This window comes from Cebus imitator, unplaced genomic scaffold (assembly GCF_001604975.1).
Source record: "Cebus imitator isolate Cc_AM_T3 unplaced genomic scaffold, Cebus_imitator-1.0 Scaffold191, whole genome shotgun sequence".
Lineage (NCBI taxonomy): Eukaryota > Metazoa > Chordata > Mammalia > Primates > Cebidae > Cebus > Cebus imitator.
Window position 1 is genome coordinate 3151495 of NW_016107506.1, and position 13535 is coordinate 3165029.

Consider the following 13535-nt stretch of genomic DNA (forward strand, 5'->3'; position numbering starts at 1 on the left):
TATTTTTTTTTGAGATGGAGACTCACTCTGTTGAATTCCTCTCTCAACTGACCAAATAGATCAACATCTAGCATTGCCTGGTTTAGGGAAAACAATGCCTAGACTATTTCCCTTACTGTGGGTAATAAGTAGAAAAACTACACCTCATCCTCAAAAATGCTAGTCTCTTAAACTCTAGTAATAAGAAAATGTGTTGTAGTACACTGTAAAATGACATTCTAAATAAGATGTAGTACCTGAAAAAAATTAAGGCCGGGTGTGGTGGCTCATGCCCGTAATCCTAGCACTTTGGGAGACCAAGGTGGACAGATCACCTGAGGTCAGGAGTTTGAGACCAGCCTGGCCACCATGGTGAAACCTTGTCTCTACTAAAAATACAAAAATTAGCCAGGTGAGGTGGTGGGCGCCTGTAATCCCAGCTGTTCAGGAGGCTGAAGAAGGAGAATCACTTGAACCCAGTAGGTGAGGGTGCAGTGAGCCAAGATTGCGCCATTGTACTCCAGCCTGGTCAACAAGAGTGAGACTCCATCTCAAAAAAAAAAAAAAAAAAAAAATTAAGATTCATCTTATTGTAGCCACTAAAGTGAGAAATAAGTATTTTAAGTATAAAAAGCTTCCAATATAATATTAACTGAAAAAGATACAAAATTACTTCTAATAGATCTCAACTATGAAAAGAATGTATTGAAAAGATGGCAAGAAAACACTCTGAGAAATATAGTGATTTTTTTTTTTCTTTTCTTGAGACAGAGTCTCGCTCTGTCACCAGACTGGAGTGCAGTGGCACAATCTCAGCTCACTGCAACCTCCATCTCCCGGATTCAAGCAATTCTCCTGCCTCAGCCTCCCAAGTAGCTAGGACTACAGGCATGCACCACCATGCTCAGCTAATTTTTGTATTTTTTAGTAGAGGAGGAGTTTCAACATGTTGGCCGGGATGATCTTGATCTCTTGACCTCGTGATCCACCTGCCTTGGCCTCCCAAAGTGCTGGGATTACAGGTGTGTGCCACTGCACCTGGCCTAGAGTGATTTCTTCTTAGTATTTTCTGAATTTTCAAATTTCTCTACAATTAATTTGTACTTTTATAATAATAAAATTTTAAAGAATCAACTAAAATTACAGTTTTTTTTTCTCTTTTATTAGGATGTCTAACATGTTTTAAAAATGGCTATGAACATAAAAGAGACTTAGAAGACATAATAATCAAACATAATTTATGGACTTTGAATATTGGTTTTAACAAATTAATCATAAAAAGATAATTGTGAGACAGCTGCAGAAATTTGAATATGGATAGAGAATTGCAAGACAGTGACAAATTATGGTTAACAGTATTAAATGTGATAATAAAGTGGTAGGTATGTTAAAAGGCCTATCAGTGAAATATAAAGAACTATTTACAGGTAAAGTAATAATCACTAGAAACTGCTTTACAAACTCCTAGAAAAACAAAGAGTGTCAGGAAAAGGAATAACAAAAGAATTAGCAAAATTTTGAAAACTGTTAAAGCTGAGAATATGTAGGTTCACATTACTATGCTTTCTATATGTCTAAAGTTTTCCACAATAAAAGTAAAGGAGGGAAAAGAACAATTATTATAGAACTACCTCCATGCCAAGAGCTCTTTGTATTAAACAAACAAACAAACAAACAAAAATTCCTGTCATTCTTATTTCTGGCTATTAATGTAAAGTGGGAATTTTTAACACATAAAGGCAAAGAGATGAGGAAACCAATGTGACAGCCATGTTGTTCTACCTGGTAATCGAGACATAAAGTTTGTCAAATATTTGTCTGATCTGAGACACTCCCAGATTTTTACTATTTTTTAAGAAAAACAAAAATACAAAAAAACTTGAATAAAACCTGATATATTTTTCAAAATCCCATCTTCTCAACAGGAATACAGTTTTCATTTATATCCTTTTTTTCTATAAAATCCTATTGTACTAATTTTAGTGTCCTGATTTTTCCACTTAACATTCCAATATAAGCATGTTTCCATGATTATATATTTTCTACATACATAATTTTGTGTAGTTACGTGATATTAACCTAGTGGTTGTACCAAAATTTATTAATATATTCCCTTACATAATACTAGGTTTTAGACATATTATTAGAGGAATAAGCAATTGAAATATATATATTTATTATAATTAAATATTTATTAATAATTGTTATATATTAATGTCATTCACTGGACAACAAATTTATACTGAACACACTGACTTAGAATAAGCTGCTAACAAACAATGTTTCCTCATAATTGAGTTGTTACTATTGAAAATATTATAAGGGTAAAAAAATTAATATGTGATTAGTTTGCCAGCTTAAATGCAGTTTTTCAATTATGATATGCAATTAAGAAAGAATAGTTGCATTTCATATGTGATAATTATCATTAGTAGAAATAATTAACATGGCAATGATTCACTGGTATTTAATTTCATGTCATATTCTGGGACTCATTAAAGAAAAACAAAACAAACTGACAAAATTCTAGACATTTCAAGTAGGAATTCACTTTCTCAAAGATAATACCCCATGGGGTACATAAAGATTAATATATAACATTTTATCTTCATTTTAGAGTATGAGATCTGAAAACCAAAAACTATCCCTATGATGATAAAATGTAATGCCTCATTTGTTTGATGACTCAATCTTCTTAGTCGCACAGTTCCAGGTAAGTCATCTGAGACCATGCTGCTGAAATTAATAAAGCTAAAAAAAAAAAAAAAAAACTCTGACATTTTTCTAGGCGATGTTGTCATTAAATAAAAGATGGGGGTTAAGAATCAATAAATAGCAAGTGTGCAAACATGCCCTGAGAAATAATTAACCGGGTAACTTTACTTCAAATGTCCACTGTGAGGACAAATCATTATGATTAATACTTAAAATTATGAAGTATTAATATTTAATATGGATTAATACTTAAATACTCAAGAAAATTATATCAAACAAAAGTTCTATATGATCCACAAAAATTAGTATACAAAGAGAAAATGAGGCTAAACTTTAAAAATTAAAAATTTAAATTTCTTCTAAGCTAATTATATACAAAAATTATGATGTAATGTGATATAATGCTATAATAAATATGCTTTATTAGTAGAACTGTAACATTTCATTTCATTACTTATCTGGCAACAACTATATATAGAGAATTTAGCTGAAATTTTTAAAAGGACTTTAAATAACCAAAAGAGATGTCAGTAAGTCTGTGCATGAAAGTTCACTCCTGTTCCTTTTTTTTTTTTTTTTTTTTTTTTTGAGACAGGGTCTTGCTGTCACCTAGGCTAGAGTACAGTGGCGAGATCATGGTTCACTGCAGTCCTGAACTCCTGGGCCCAAGCGATGCTCCCACCTCAGCGTCCCAAGCAGCTTAGACTACATGCATCAACACATCTGGCTCATTTCATTTTATTTTTGTAGAAATGAAGTCTTCCTATGTTGCCCAAGTTGGATACAAACTCCTCGTGATCCTCCTGCATCAGCCTCCCAAAGTATTGGCATTAACAGGCATGAGCCACCATGCCTGGCCATACTCCTGTTACTTTTAAGAAAGGCCTTCTCTTACAGATTTTTTAAAAAATGTCTCTTATTAGAGACATCTATGTCATCTATCACCTTAGTTATCTGATTTTCTAGTCCAGAGTCAAATTATGAAGAGAAACAGAACTGCAGAAGTCAGCCACGAGAGCAATAAGGAGAATATCAATCTGACTATAGCAGAGAAAAAAATATGAAGTACAAAATATTCCTTATGAATGCTGAGTACCAGCAAGAAATCATGAACAGCGTTTCATTCATTCAACCAATATTAATTCATGCCCATGATGTGACACTCATTCATCCAAGTGCTAAGGAAAACAACAGTTCAGTAAGATAAACCAAAAAATGCTTACTCTCCTGAAGCTTACATTCAAGTCCAGGAAGACAGATAATAAGCAAGTAATAAATTAACAAAATAATATCACATTTATTACCTCATTTGATCTTCACAACAACCCAGTAAACAGGCTGTTTTCATTCTATCTGTGATCCAGATTGCTGTGCAAGATCACAATGCTACCAATTGGTCAATTTGGGATTGAACTGTGATCTCATTTCAAAGTGATATTCTTAACAATGAAAATTTTCTTCATAACCTTGATCAAAAAAATGGCACTACCTAAGGTATCACTCAATTGTATACAATTGCTAGTGGCAAGGTGTAAAGATGTAACTTCAAGGCAAAAAATACAAAGACCAAAATCCTGTTGTTGTCAGAGGAATTGGCAGATATTCTGGATCTGCTGTGTATTCAAGGAAAGCCATGTATAAAAGGAAATACTCACCCACTAAATCCGAGATTGAAAAGAGAAAGGAGAAGGTTACTGTAGCCATTACAATATCACTTGGTGGTGACAAGAATGGTGGTACCCAGGTGGTTAAACTTCTCAAATTGCCTTGATATTATCTTAGGGAACGTGTGCGTTGAAAGCTGTTGAGCCACAGCAAAAAATTGCAAGCCAGTTCCCAGGATGATTCTGATCATCCCCACTGGACACCACAGAGGCAAGAGGGTGGTTTTCCCGGAGCAGGTGGGCACTGACTTGTTACTTGTAACTGGATCTCTGGTCCTCAATTGAGTTCCTCTATGAAGAACACACCAGAAATTTGCCATTGCCACCTCCACAAAAATTGTTTTCAGCAATATGAATCCCCAAACATCTTACTGATGCTTACTTAAAGAATCAGCAGCTGTGGAAGCCCAGACATCAGAAAGGTGGGGTTTTCTACACCAAAAAAGAGAAATATGAAATTACAGAGTAACGTAAGGTTGATCAGAAAGCTGTGGACTTGCGAATTTTAACAAAAATCAAAGCTATTCCTCAGTTCCAGGGCTTTCTGCAATCTGTGTTTGCACTGATGAATGGAATTTACTCTCGCAAATGGGTGTTCTAAATTTCTTAAGCAGAATCTCATTAAATAACTGATACATTTTGGGGAGAAAATTAAGCTCAGCACCACCCAAAAAAGGCAATGTGTAATACATTTTATTTAAACGATTCTTTCCAAATAGTTTAATTGAAAAAGTTTTTGGAACTTAAGTGGAATCTATAACCCTCTTACTGTCATGGATACCTCTTTCCATATAATCTCTAGGGTAGAGTTTAAAGTCACTAAGATACATTGAGTACAGTAATTTCTATTTGCCAATTCTCTTGATTTAGGCTAACATAAAATTATTACATCCCATACAGCACAACAGTGATATTATAAAGATACACAATTTAGGCTGGATTGAAATCTTTATGTTTTTACTGTGTATTTGTTTGAAAAATCTAGAATAACGTAAAATAAGTATTTAAAATGGAAGAATATTAACACTTGAAACTACTTTAGAAAATATGTTCCATTAAATTTAGATTATAGAAGTGAGATGTAAAGAGAATCACACACCTGCCCAAGGTCACAAAATGTCTAAAGCAAACAGAATACATAAAAGCTGTATATTATTATAACTACTTTGTCCTCAAGCCACCAAATTATAGAAACACTATAACTGATTAAAAATAAAAATTAAAATCTTTTTTGGGAGGGGCACAGAGGAGATTAAATGTCCCAAGATGGTCTTTTGAGGAGATACATTTTGTATGAAAATAAAACCCAACAGTGTATTTATGCTGAATTTCAGAGTGCCGGATTTAGTTACAGAGTCCCATACAAATGAAGTAAACCAAAGGCAAGAAAACAACTTCCCAAGAGATGACAGAAAAATAGATAGTGCCTCAGTGACTCCTGTAACTGCATAATAAATGTCTTCATTAACAGTTGGCCTACTGTACCACATACACAGGTTGTGCAAAGGGATACCTACAAATGCCCTCAAGCCCTTATCCTAATTCAGGCCACATTGAAACACATTTTTAAAGAGTAAGAATAGCTTAATCGATGACTAGTATATGACTAAGATCAGAAATAAGGCTATATCCAAAAGTTTAATATAGTTTATGTCCTTACATTAAAATATCAATAGCTAATATTATTAGGTTGTTCCTTACGTGCCAGATTTTGTTGAGTTTTTATAAATGCTATTTCATCTACTTTTCACAAAACCATATACTAATCTCCCAATATCTGGTATGTTTCCTGTAAGACATACATTTGAACTTTTGGTCAGTTATCTATTGAGTGGCATACTACATTTTAACAGGCCGAACATTTACCCTTTAAGATAATATTATTGTAGAAACTGGATCAGAGGAAAGACTGAGTAATTGTCAAATGTAGGTTAAGACTTTATAAATTTTTTGGAACACAGAATATGTTTAGGCACCATAATAATTTTTTTTTTTTTTGAGACAGAGTCTCACTCTGTTGCCAGGCACCAGGCTGGAGTGCAGTGGCATGATCTTGGCTCCTAGGTTCAAATAATTCTCCTGCCTCAGCCTCCCTAGTAGCTGGGACTACAGACACGTGCCACCACGCCCGGCTAATTTTTATATTTTTAGTAAGATCATGTAAAACAAAGTATACATAATCACAGTAAATTACTAAATGTCCTGCTTTTTTGTTTTTTAGGGGTTGAGACAGGGTCTCACTCTGTCAACAAGGCTGGAGTACAGTGGCATGATCATGGCTCACCGCAGCCTCGACTATCCTGGCTCAAGAGATCCTCCCACATCAGCTTCCTGAATAGCTGGGACTACAGGTGTGCACCACCATGCCCAGCTAATTTTAAAAAATCTTTGTACAGATGGGGTCTCACCATGTTGTCCAGGCTGGTCTCAAACTCCTGGGCTCAAGGCATTCTCCTGCCTCAGCCTCCCAAAGTCTTGGGATTACAGACATGAGCCACCCTGCCCAGCCATGTTATTTTTAAATATACCCTTTTTACCTGTATCTATGAACATTCTGAAACTTCCTGTTACTATATTGCTACTATAATATCTAGTATTTGTGTTCATTTACATGTTTCAGCTCAGTGTGTATCTCAAAATTCATGACTAAGTTTAAGACTGCTTTTCAGGTCATAAAGGACAATTCAAATAACTGTAGCTATTGGTCTTCTTCAGACATTTTTCATCGCCTTGTACAAGTATGTAAGATGACTTTTATTAGGAAAGACAGAACAAGCCATCTGAGATTAAGACAGATTTGACAGATAAAGGGTAAGGATTATAAACTCAACAACTATATCAGTCCTTATCACCAAATTTCAAGATAACATGAAATAAGATTTAATTCTTTGTTTCCATACCAACAAATTAAATATCACATTCCCGTGGGACTAGTCAAATTCTGTTCATAGGTTTAGGATGAATAATGTCATTTAAATTTTTTTTTTTTTTAAACTATGAAGGCAAATGTGACTTCCTATGTGACTATTTTCTATGTATCCTTTTTGAAGCATATAGTTTATATCCTATTTTTTGTAACCTTTTAAAAAATATAAAATATAAGATGCATATGCATAAGTACTTAAAGCACTTATCTCATGTTTAGCTTGTAAATGTGAAGCAATAACTCCTCTTACTCTTCCACTTTCCCATAACCACCACTCATAAGTCAAGAAACAGAACATTATCAACACCCAGGAAATGCCCCCTCTTATGTGGAGCTCTTCTATTGTACTTAATTCAGGAATAATAAAAGCTAAATCAGTACTTTTTTACTGATAGCCTGAATAATTCAAGCACCTCAGTACAATTTAAATCCTTTTACCCTCCTTCTGACCTCTGTGTTATTGCTGTTATAGACTTTTTTTTAACCCCACTAGACATATTTTACTACTGTTTGCTTACATATGCCCATATGGTTACTTACCATTTTATTTGTTCTTCAACCCTTTTTCACCTCAAATTTTCCATGCAGATAATATACTATTGCCCAAAGCATATTCTTTATGGTTAATCTGAGTCTATTCTCCCAGCTTTGGTTTGTCTCAAAATGTTTGTCCTTCACACTCGGACTTAAAAGATGATTCCTCTGTGTATAGAGTTTCTAGGTAAACGGTTATTTTCTTTCAACATACTAATAGTACCATTCCACTGTACTCTGGCTCCTATTATTACCATTGAGAATTCAGCTGTCAGTCTAACTATGCTTTCAATTAAGATCATGTCTTTCTCCCACTTATGGTTGCTTTTTGACATTCCATGTATCTTTGTTTTTCAAATTTTCAAATGTTTCACATTTCTTCTATGTCCAGAGGTAGATTTCTTTTTAGTTGTTCTGATCCAAAGTCTGTTTGGCTTCCTGAATGTGGTATCTTTCATCAGTTCAAGTAATTTTTCAGTCACTCTCTCTTCAAATATTGCTTCTATTTCATTCTATAGTACTTCTTCCAGGTCTCCAACTAAGTGTCATATTAGAGCTTCTCACTATATTCTCTGCATTTAAAAATAATTCTTCTGTATTTTCCATTGTTTCATATCTTTTGCTACATTTTGGAACTTTTCTTCTAATACATCTTCTATGTCACACATTCTCTCTTTAATTGTATCTAGTTTGCTGCAGAAAACACTTAGTTATTATATTCAGTATTTTTCAGAAGTTTTATTTAGCCTTTTTCCAAATGTGCTTATGTCACTTGATGTAGTTTGTGTTCCCTGCTGGTATTTTGAGCCTATCTTTTATTTCTATAATCAGACTACCATTTTAAAGTGATCAGTGTTTGATAATTCTAATAACTGAAAACTTTATGATCTTTTTTTGCTGTCTGTTGTGTGGTCCTTATTCTTACTCTTCTTGCTCTGTCTCCTTATACGTTTGATTATATTTGACTGTTAATCACTTCCCTTGACAAATTATTCACAAGGATTTCCCAAGGCTAAAAAAAGGCGCCTTCCTCCCGAGGAAATCTGTATTTGCCTCTGCCATTCTGGAACCATTTAAAACTAGGGATCTCTTGGATCACTCACTGAGGCAAATTTGGACTGAAAATCCATGTAAAAAGTCTCCACCATGGTTAGAACATCTCAAAGACAGGCTTTCTTTTATCTTCTGCTATGCTTAGCCCCAAGTCAAATCTCCCAATGGTTCCCTAGTGGTGGGGAAAGGCAAACAGTTTTTCTTCTTATTTACCTTTACTGTAATGGCATAGCCCCTGATGTTTCCTGCTAAATATGAGGATTTTATTTCATCTTCCTGACATGGGCAGGGCCAAGGGTTGTGATCTACTTTTTTTTTTTTTGAGACAGAGTCTCACTCTGTCACAGGCGAAGTGCAGTGGTGCAATTGACTCGCTGCAACCTCAGCCTCCTGGATTCAAGTGATTCTCATGCCTCAGCCTCCCAAGTAGCTGTGACTACAGGCGTGTGCCACCACGTCTGGCTAATTTTTGTATATTTAGTAGAGATGGGATTTTGCCATGTTGGCCAGGCTGGTCCTGAACTCCTGGCCTCGAGCCATCTGTCCATCTCAGCCTCCCAAAGTGCTGGGATTACAGGCATAAGCCAACTTGACTGACCTGATTTATCTTATCATTCCATAATCTATTAAAACTTCAGCTTGATTTTGCTGGATTTGGTTTTAGTTTCTCTCCTCCCTTCCCCCAGAAGATATCAAAACCTCAATTTAATTTTATCTAAATTTAGCCTCAAACAAAAGCAGATTGCTATGCTTTGCTAACATTTTGAGCTCTGGCTTTCTCTCAGCTTTTGGCTTGGCAATTTCATTAACATTCGCTAATTTCTAATTTTTGAAATAAACAAAAATTAAAAATAGACTTATCACATAATCCAGCAATTTCACTTCTAGAATACCCACAAGAACTAAAAGCAGGGACTCAAACAGGTATTTTGCTCATCCATGTTAATGGCAGCCTTATTCACAACAGCCAAGAGACAGAAGCAACCAAATATCTATCCACAGATCAAATGTTGTCTATATAAAAACAGAATATATTCAGCCTTAAAAAGGGAATTTTGACACACATGCTACAATGTGGATAAATTTTGATATTATGCTAAGTACACTAAGTTTGTCACAAAAGGACAAATTCTATGTGATCCCACTTGTAAGGTACCTAGAGTAGTCAAATTCATATAGAATGTAAAATGGTAGTTGCCAGAAGCTGACAGCAAGAAAGAATGGGAAATGATAGTTTAGTGGGTATAGAGTGTCAGTTTGAGAAGACCAAAAAAGTTCTGAAAATGGATGGTGGTGATGATTATACAACATTTTGATCATTATTTAATGCCATTAAACTTACATTTTAAAATAGTTAAAATGGTACATTTTTGTTATGTATGTTTTATAATTTTGAAAAATATTTATGGTGAGTTTTCTTACCTGCCCATTTATTATAAACATATAAATATATTAATAGTATTTATATGCTTAACAAGGACATCTTCAGAAACTGCTGTGTGGTTTAAGTGTCAAGTCTGAAATACCATTAAATAGTCTAAGCCCTAACTCCTAAAAACCTCCGAATCTGAAAGATTTTTCTTCATATAGAACTATGTGAAGGAAAAATAACAAAGGTATTGGAAAACAGCAAGACATAAGAAATAAAATTAGGCCTCATTTGATATTCTACTCCCAGGCTCAAAAGGCTCATATAGATACATTTCACATTACTTCAATCCAGATACCTTTGAATCAAAGCTATTTCATATACTATAATATAAAATCACATCTCCAATTAATTTAAAAAATCAACAGTAATATTCTCAAACATGAGTAACATTAAAAACCTTAAATTTGTAGAATTTCAGTATGTATTTATTTTATAAAAAGTTCAATTAGAAAATACTTTAAAAGTTGAATTCTTAACTAGTTTTATAAGCATCAATTGAGTACTTTTCATCATAAGCATATTTATAGTTAACGGGTTTAAAAAAAAAAAACTTCTTAGAAACCACTAATACCCTTTCCTGAGGATGAGTTACTCAGGCACCAAAAATAAAGAAGGGGAGAGGAGAGGGAAAGTGAGAAGGAAGATGGAAAAAAGGAAAAAAATGTTTTACTTGTCAAAGCTCCTCAAGCTCCCTTTACCACTCTTAGCTAGTCTACGATCACCTCAGAAACAAGTGCATCCACACCCATCTTAATCCATTTCATGCTACTCTTAAAGAACAGGCATATTTTCTCCCATAATAAGATCCCTCCATAACTTTGTGATAAGGTGTTTCTACATTTCTCACCTGTAGCTCCTTCCTTTCCCTTTATTTTAATAAAGATGCTTAAATTTCCTCCATCTAAGAAACAAAAATATTTTCTGTGACTTTATGTGTCCCTTTCATCACAGTCTTTAAAATCAGTGGCCTTGAAGGGTAATCTTGACTATCCCTCTCTACTTCTTCTCCAATTCTCCTATTAACCCACTCTTACCTCTTTCTCCATCATGCTCTTGTCAAAGTCTCTCTTGCCAAAGTCTCAACACATTACTGACAAAACCAACAGGTATTTTCAGCACTGTCTTTGGCATATGAAACAATAGACCACGTTTCCTCAAAATGTGCTGCTTCTCCTTCAGTGTTATTATTCCTCTTATCTGCAATATAGTCTAGTTTCTATGTTCCTGGTTAAATAGATTTATAGATTTTTTATACACATTATCACAAACTGTAGAATCTTTATAAAACGTTTTAATGAAATTAGGAGTCAGGAATATTCCCCCAAATCTTTTGTTTTACATGGTAGTTTGCTGGTTATCTGGTAACAAAGCACTTACAAAGAGCTATTAAACTTAAATATAAATTATGCATTTTAAATAACTATTAACCATTCTAAATTTGATCACTTTCTCTTTGATTAAAAGTAGATAAAGTATTACATTACCTAGCAAATGTTAGAAAATAAATACTTTCCTTCAAGGGAAATATGATATTTTGACAACAAATGGGAAAATAAAATGCATTTTGAAACACACATTATGTAGAAACTATTTTAAAAAGACTTCATTGTTGCCAAAAATATCATTAATTAAAACACACATCAGCATACTTCAAAAACTTGAACAAAATTGTTATCTGCTTTTAAATCTATCAAAACATTTTCATAGGTTTTGAACTTGTTAAAAACTTTCAAAAGTGAACCTTTCAATTAGTTTGTAACAACAACTAACTGACATGAGGAAAAACAGTATTCAGTAGCTGATTTCAACAACAACCTCTTAACTACTAGTAGACAGAATAAAAAAACATAATTTAGTAAGCATGGCTAATTTTCCATTTCTTTCATTTGGATCTACATATCTTTATGAGGTATCTTTTTCAAGTGTAACAGTTATTAAAAACCAGTATTCAAACAACTGCACACAATTCCATTTTTATTGCATGACATTTTATTAAATAGTTACATGTTTCACCAACTAGACTGTGAGTTATTTACAAGTGCAGACTTTTGTCTTAATATGTGTGTCCCTAGGACTCTATGTGACACACAATAAATAATTATGCAATCAATGCTTTGCAAATGAATGACCAAAAATACAGGCAAGTATATTAAAATGAAAATTCACACATACATCAACAGAAACATGTAACTATGTGTGTAACTGTGTAGTGCTTGATTAGGTAAACAAAGTATTATCTAAAATGGGATTAGCCCCAAATCACAATGCTTATACACCAATTTGATGTGTTTTATAGCTCAACTTAAAATTCATTCAGCTACATTATAACTTTCCTAATTAGGATTTGTTCTCATAAATGAAAATATCATAGTTGTCCTATACAATATGTGAGAATCTTTACTTTCAACGTGTTTTATCTGTGATATGAGGAATGAATATAAAGTCGAGAAAAAAATGAAGCAAAACCAATAGAACTGTTCCCACAATAGAACAGTGGATACATAACATAAATAAAACAGTAAAAGTATTAAAGATTAGATGTTCAAAATAACCAATTAGAAATAAAAATCAAATGTCAGCTTTTTACTTTTATTTATTTATTTGGAGACAGACTCTCACTCTGTCGCCCAAGCTAGGGTGCAGTGGCATGATCTTGGCTCACTGCAGCCTCCATCTGCAGGTTCAAGTGATTCTTGTGCCTCAGGCTCTTGAGTAGGTGGGACTACAGGGGCACACCACCATGCCTGGCTAATTTTTTGTATTTTTAGTAGAGACGGGGTTTTTCCATGTTGGTCAGACTGATCTTGAACTCCTGAGCTCATGTAATTCATCCACCTCAGCTTTTTATTTTAAGACTTGGTTTATATCCGCTAATCTCATAAACAATTTGATGGCTACTTAGTATAATTTTCACCCATGGTATAAATTTTCATTTTATGCTATATTAGAAAGTTATTAAAATAATAAATTATATAATTTTAATACAATATTTCCCAATACAAAATTACACTTTGTTCTCTCTGGTAATTAAAGCAAAGAAGCTGACACTCCAATTTTATCTGAAAAAAATTAGAGAATGCACTCATAAAATAATATTCTATTAGTATGTCTTCTGATTTCTTCAAAAGGAAAAGTTCTAAGAGAAAAGTAAACAAAATAAAGTAGAATAAACGCTGTTCCCAAAAAAGGATTAAGATTCATAGAATATATATTTTTGCTAATATGACATATA

At 33.6% G+C, this 13535-nt stretch overlaps 1 protein-coding gene across 5 annotated transcripts in view; it reads right to left on the minus strand.

Annotated features, from left to right (window-relative positions):
- Positions 1–13535, minus strand: part of KANSL1L (KAT8 regulatory NSL complex subunit 1 like) — a 144663-nt gene that overhangs the window by 60076 nt on the left and 71052 nt on the right. The window lies entirely within an intron of this gene.